A 6,849-nucleotide genomic window follows, 5' to 3' on the forward strand; every position below is an offset into this window, starting at 1 on the left:
AAAAAAGAAAAACAAAAGTATCTTTGTTGTAGTTTTGATCCCTTTAAAATTTACCATTTTTTCTATGCCCTCTGAGCACTCTGAAAACCCAAGATACTATCTGCACATATTATTGTCATCCTCTAATTTAGATCAGTTGTAATCAAGGGTATCTAGCTAGCTATCTACGTAAACACAGATACCTGTGAAGACAGGCTGTCAGCGTTAGAACCTTGACCCCTAGGGATGAGAATAGCCTTGCTACCAGACAGTGATCATTGTGCTATAGTTAGGTTAAAATATCATATCTTACTTGACTTCCCATTTGACCCATTTAAAAGTTGTCTCAACTTTTTAAAAAAAGTGTGAATTAAGCCTCATGTGAATCTCTTTTGACCATAAACCTCGCTGTCATACGGAGTGCATTGCGAAGTGGATTACTGCATGTATAATTGGGTTAAAAGTTACCATTTGATCACCCTTTTGACCAATTTAAAGATCTAGTTTTTAATGCTTTCTGCTTCCTTTTCTGTTGAGGTTTTTCTCTGTCACACTTTGTTCGTGTTGTTAGCTTTTGCTGTGGTGTGGTCTGTTTGGGGGTACATGAAACCCAGGCTAGGCAAATGTGTAGAGACAGTAACTGGATTCATGGTTTTGTGGGGGTATGTCCGGGGAGGTTGAGAGAAATGGGGAGCTACTAACACGATAAAGATAGACTCTTGACTCCTACTTATTGACTTCGTGACTTGAGACAAATTAGTTAAGATACCTGTACTTGAGGGGCAATTCCACCCTGTGCTACAGGGTCGCTATGAGGCCGCATCAACTTGATAGCGGTGACTTAAGAAAATCTCATGCGATCCTTCCAACAGCCCTGTGAGGCTGGTGCTATTTGTATTTTCGTTTCATAAAGAAGGACTCTCAAGTACCGATACATTAAACGATTTGTCCCAAATCACAACGTCATAAACAGGAGTCGAGATTCTATCTTTTTTTATCATCGTTTTATTAGCACATAAGCCACATATTATACAATTAAATAGTTCAACCATATCAAAAAGAGTGACGCAGTCATTACCACAATCAGCTTTGGAACATGTTCTTCTTTCTTGCACTCACTGTCACTAGCTCGTTATTAAATCGTGACAGGGGTGGCTGCTCTTGCTTTGGGGGTCAAAATGAGTAGAGGTATTTGGGGCTTGGCAAGAACATGGACAAAGAGAAAGTAACAATCAAAACCACTGCACTCATGTCTTGGAGCACATCTTGCATCCTGGGGATTCTCATACAGATCCTAGATGCACGTCTGTGCTAGACTGACCTGTGACGCAGTGCCCAGATCCCCTGCAGGAACAAAGGACTCACCTGCTCCGCTTTTCAGCATTGCTTGTACACAGGCCTCCCTCACTGGCCTCACCAAGCACAGCTTCTGCCCAAAGTCACACCCATCGTGGTGTGGTCTACAGGACATATAATGGCCTGGCCACCTTGCCTCAATTTTGGAAATTTCTGAAAGGTCACTACCTCTTCAGAACTTCCTGCCAGGTCAGCTGAGGCCTTCACTGACCCTCCCTCAACTTTCCCCTCCGCTCTGTCCTGCTTCATTCCCTTCCCTTCCAGAGTGTGATCCCTAGGATACTCTTTAATCCACTACCTGCATGCTCATCTTCATCTGAAACTCAGGGGAACAAACCTGTGACAATGCCTGTCCAGACGGCACAGGCACTGCTTTGAGTGGGATATCTGAAAGGTCCCCAGCAAACCCTGGGACTTGACAAAGTCTTTGGGCATTGAATGGGCTGGATATTATAGGTCTGCAGAGCCCTGGGCTGTCTCCACGGTGTGCAACTCCTATGGGTGGGCCTCAAGAGAAAGTACGACTTTCTTTCCAGTCACCTGCTCTGTGGCGGGGCTAGTGCCACTTGCAAAGGGACCCTGTTAAGTCATTGGATTATTTGTTCAACCACTTGTCCAGTTCTTCAACAAATACTAATGAAGACTGGAATCACATCAGGCCTGGTGAGTGCAAACGCGTGTACACGAAAAAGCTCTTTCCCAGAGATTCCCATCTAGGGGGAGAAGCAGACACCACTGAATGCATTATTCCCTACATTTCACCCATTTTGGTCCTCCTTCTCAAGTATTTGCCATGCACAACCAATACCTGACCAGGGCACTTCTAATTCACGTGGTCTATGTGAAGTGGAAGGCGTCCTGGTCATGCAGAGATCAAGCCTTTGCTGCAAACCTCAAGGTTAGCAGTAAGGAGGAGCCACAGGAGAGCCAGGTGCCAGTCTGCCTTGGAAGCCCTGGGGGGCAGTTTGCTCTGAGTTGGGACCAACTCACTGTTGATGAGTTTCGTTTGGTTTTTATATTATGTGACTTGGAGTCACAGTTTTTTCTACTTTAGGATCATCATAATCTAAAAATGTTCACAAAAGATAAGCGTTTTTTCCCTAATGCATAGAAAACAAACATATCACTCTTCTTAAAAGTTACATATCATCTGCCCCCGCACACACGTGCCATATTTTAGGAAGCAATTCACGCAAAGGATCAGCTGGAGGGAACAGCCCGGCTGTGACAAGGAGGGGGCACATAGAAGGGGTCCCTGTTGCCAGAGCGTGTATCAGGACTGTGCAACTTACTCAAGAGCTTGGGGGGGGGGGGGCTAATATCTTGAGGAGTGAGAACCGGTGAGTGAAGAAAGGGGTTGTGGGTGGTGGAGAATAGTTCAGCTAACAGCCGCACCTGGTGGCAGGTGGGAGCACAGTGCCGGTGAGTCTCCAGTGCGGAATAAAAGAAGGAGGTGGGGGAAGGGATGGGGAGTGGAATCCATCCTCCCATATCTGTAGATAGCCAAATGGGAGACATGTATATATATTTTCCCTCATTCTCTCTGCCCTTTCCCTCTCACCACATCTGAATTACAACACTTCTCTGAACCGTCTGCCAAAGGACATAAATAATCAGTATCAGCATGCACGTTTCTGGCTGGCATTCAAATCTAAGACTCTGTGAAATGTATTCCAGACTTGAAGCTTGTATTTGCTACAAACATTTGGATCCTTCCCTCAGTCTTTTATTCATTCCATCCAGTAGGTGGAATAAGCAAGAGGCTTTCTGTTCCCACCGAATACGCTTACACCCGAAGTGAAAAGCAAGGCTTGCCAGCATTGCCAAGGGCAAAGCATGGACAAAGGAAACTGTGATGGTGTCCTTGGGCCTTCATTCATATTGCAAACATGCAACAATTTGCAGAGATTCTGAATTTGAGGGTTTCTGCCCAAGTTTGGACAGTTATGCTATATGAACCAACCCCAAACAAATGAAGCAGCTTATAAAGAATCACACAACCAAAAAACACATCCTTCACAAGATAATAAAACAGAGAGGCAATCTGAAAGTCTTCAGAGATCATGCCAGCTTCAGAGTTTGGGGGTGATTTGGCTGGCTGGATGAGCTGCCTTAATCTGGATGCAAAAATAAATAACAGCACATTCTCAACAAGAGAGGATAGCAAGACTTCATCTAATGGACTTTGAACATGTGGTCAAGAGGTCAAGCCCTGTGAAACAACAGTATGCTTGGAATGGTGTCGTGTCTCCTTAACGCCCACCAAATGCCAGGGTGTGGCTATGCAAAGAGGGTGCATGAAACAGTAATAAAGGGGAGGGTTTACGTTCAGCTGGCCTCCCGCAGCCCATTGGCCTCTCTTCTCCCTCGGACCTACTCCTCCGTCGGCAGCATGGCTTCGAAAGACGCTCCTGCCCGTTCTCGGCGAACCCAAGACCAAAGAAAGGGGATTGTCTAGACCACTTCTCAATTAGACATATCTTACCAGCTTCATTTGCTCCCGACCCGTATCGAGGCAGAGAAGAACTTGCCAGAGACACCGGCGTGGCAGAGGACAGAATCTTCCTGTGGTTCAAGGACCTAATGCCGGGGGCTCAAGTGGAGAGCAAATGTTTTGAGAATGATGAGGGCAATGAATGTACAAATGCGCTTTACACAATTGATGTCTGTATGGATTGTGATAAGAGTTGTATGAGCCCTTAATAAAATGATTAGGAAAAAAACAAACAAACAACCCGCAGAAGTCGACAGCTCAGGAGGAGCCGTGCCCCGTGCCGCCTCCCACCACGTCTGGAGCCAGGGCGCCGAATGCAGACAGACGCAAGAGGACTGTCATCCCAAAAGATCAAACCGCCTACCTGGTGCAAGCGTTTGATCATTGTCATTCCCTGGGATGACAGCCCGCCAAGAACCTGCACGACAGACAGACCTTCCGGAATCGCAGATTTACACGTGGTTCCAGAACCGAAGAGTTCGGCACCCACGGCACATCAGGGTTCCCCCGGATCCCCGCGGGGTCCACCCATCCAGCTCCAGCCCTGTCTTCACATGCCCGGGTCTGCAGCCACTGGAGCGAAGCAAACCCATAGATGCCCAGAGACCACCCTCCCTCGGCTTTGGCGGCGGCGGTGATGGGGGCGGCAGTCAGGTAGCTTGTATCATGGGAGACAAAGCCAATCTGGGCTCGGTGACCCATCAGGGGCAAATGCCACAGGAGTTCACCCAGGCGGGAAGGCCTCCGAGACAAGGAGACTACTTGGACCTTTTCAGCAGCGGAAGCCACTATCCCAAACAACAGAACACTCTCATACACTGCGCAGTGGCAACACCCTTCGTTGAGGGAGCATCCTAACCTCTCCTGGCAGGGACGGCCCCTGCACACACAGGAGCCCCAGTGGGATGGGGGACTGGGCTGGCCCGCGCGTGAGTGCCCAGCGGCAGCCGAGTGGGGAGATACACCTGCTCAACCAGCAGGCAATACTGCTGCAGGGACTCCCTCCTCTGCTTGCCCAAGCCTCGTAGCAAGGCACCAGCTTCTTGGACCAGCTCCGTGACAACCTGGAAATTCAGCAGAATGCCCAGCCGTGGGTGAAGCAGCAGGAGCCAGGCCTGGAATCTGAGCCGCCCCTGCAATTCCCCATCAGCGAGGAGCTCTATCAGGAGTACCTGAGACTTTTAAAATGTCCCGAAGGCCCGGAAAACACACTAAAACCCTCTAAAAACATCGAAGATACCTTATACGCTTAAAAAAAAAGATAAAGAAAACACTAAAGGTATTTAAAACCACCTTTAAGGACCCACAAACCACCAAAATAGCAAAAACACTGAAATCTATCATAAACACGATGATACCCTGGAAAAGCACCCTGAAGGAATATATATATTTATATATTATATATAAGTGATTATACATAATTAATTATACATAATATGTATATAATTTATATATAATATATAATATATTTACATATAATATATATAAAAACCTCACACCCCGAAAACCTTTCAAAAACCACGTAAAGCAGTTAAAAAGACCCAAAGGGACCAAAGAGGCCCTTTCGAACACCTTGGAGATCATTACAAATTTCCTCCCCTCAAGAGAAAAAAACCCTACATAGAGTTGGTCAGGCCTCCAGTGAGTTTATTCATGTCCCTGGTCCCTCCAATTGAGGTCATCAAGCTGCAAGCTGATTGACAGACTAAGCTCCACCCCTTCACTCTCAATAGCCTCAAGTTGACAGGAGATGATGTAGCTATTGCAGCACACATGTGACAGGAAAGCCCACCCCTAACAAGATGGGCGGGCTCTAGAATCAAGATGGCAGCCTAAGCTTGGTGTCTGAGCTGGCTTGACCTTAGGTGCCTTTGAATTCTTCTCCAGGGAATAATCTATGGAGAGAAAAAAAAGAAAAGAAACAGTCATGGAGGGCATTGGTTAGTTTTAATTACTACTCCCCTGGTTATAAGGATGAGCTATCTCAGAAGGCAGAGTAGAAAAAAATCCCAGGACCATCAGAGAAAAAGAGCCCCCGATAGACCCGTTTAAGATGTGCAAGTAATGCAGGCTGAGGCCGGGGCGCCAGAAGCTGCTGCATTGGCAACCATGGGACAGAGCAAAGGAGCCATCTCAAGACAAAGCAGAGTAGCTGGGTGGCTGGGACAGTGAGGTGGAATGATAGGTGGGCATCCTCACATGGCTGAAAGGATGAGGACCCAGAGAGAGACTGAGAAGCCGTGCCACTATGGACCAATGCCTGTATCCTTGGTCATCCTTGCTTGTGGTAACCTGCTGAGATAGTGAAAGTTTGTTGTGCCAACCTGGCCGATAAACACTTGTGGGATTATTTGAAAGACGGAGAGATAAATGGCTCGGTAAGCCTTGCCTTTCGAGTTCTCAGATCTCTTGCTTTCTGATGGCTGGACCAGGATGCAGCTGCCTTAGCCAGTCCCTGCTTCAGCTGGCAAGGCTTACTTCCTGCAAGACATCTCTGAGGAGAAGCCACATGGACCTACCTCGATGCAACCCTGGGTGCTGGAGCAGCCGTGTGGAGACCCCTGCCAGCGCTGAGATGCTTACACGTTCACACTGATTTGGCTTTCCTCCTGCAGTCGGCACCATTGTGTGTGTTTTGTGAGATGGAGGAGGACTTTGTGGATTGGTGTTGGAGTGTTGGACAAATGGGTTAATGTTGGACTTGTGGGCTTAGGCAGCACTGGGTTGGGATGTTTTCTTGATTTTCACTTACCCTTTATATAAACTCTCTCTTATACATGAGTTTCTGTGTATTTGTTTCTCTAAAGTACACAGACTAACATACCTGCTAACTTCCCTAATAATTCCCCATAACCATGAATGTAGTCTTTGAGTTCTGTGTGGTCATAGCAACAAATTCTTGATCTCAGCAGAGAGGTAGAGTTCTATGGGAGGAACCGCTAGTGTCAGAATGGAGTTAAGGAAGCTGGAGGCTGGTCTGACGTCTGTCTTCCAGCCATGGGACTTGAGCTGGTGAGGAG

The sequence above is a fragment of the Echinops telfairi genome, unplaced genomic scaffold (genome assembly GCF_000313985.2).
Source record: "Echinops telfairi isolate 266 unplaced genomic scaffold, ASM31398v2 ScPeMD7_7469;HRSCAF=8507_0, whole genome shotgun sequence".
Classification (NCBI taxonomy): domain Eukaryota; kingdom Metazoa; phylum Chordata; class Mammalia; order Afrosoricida; family Tenrecidae; genus Echinops; species Echinops telfairi.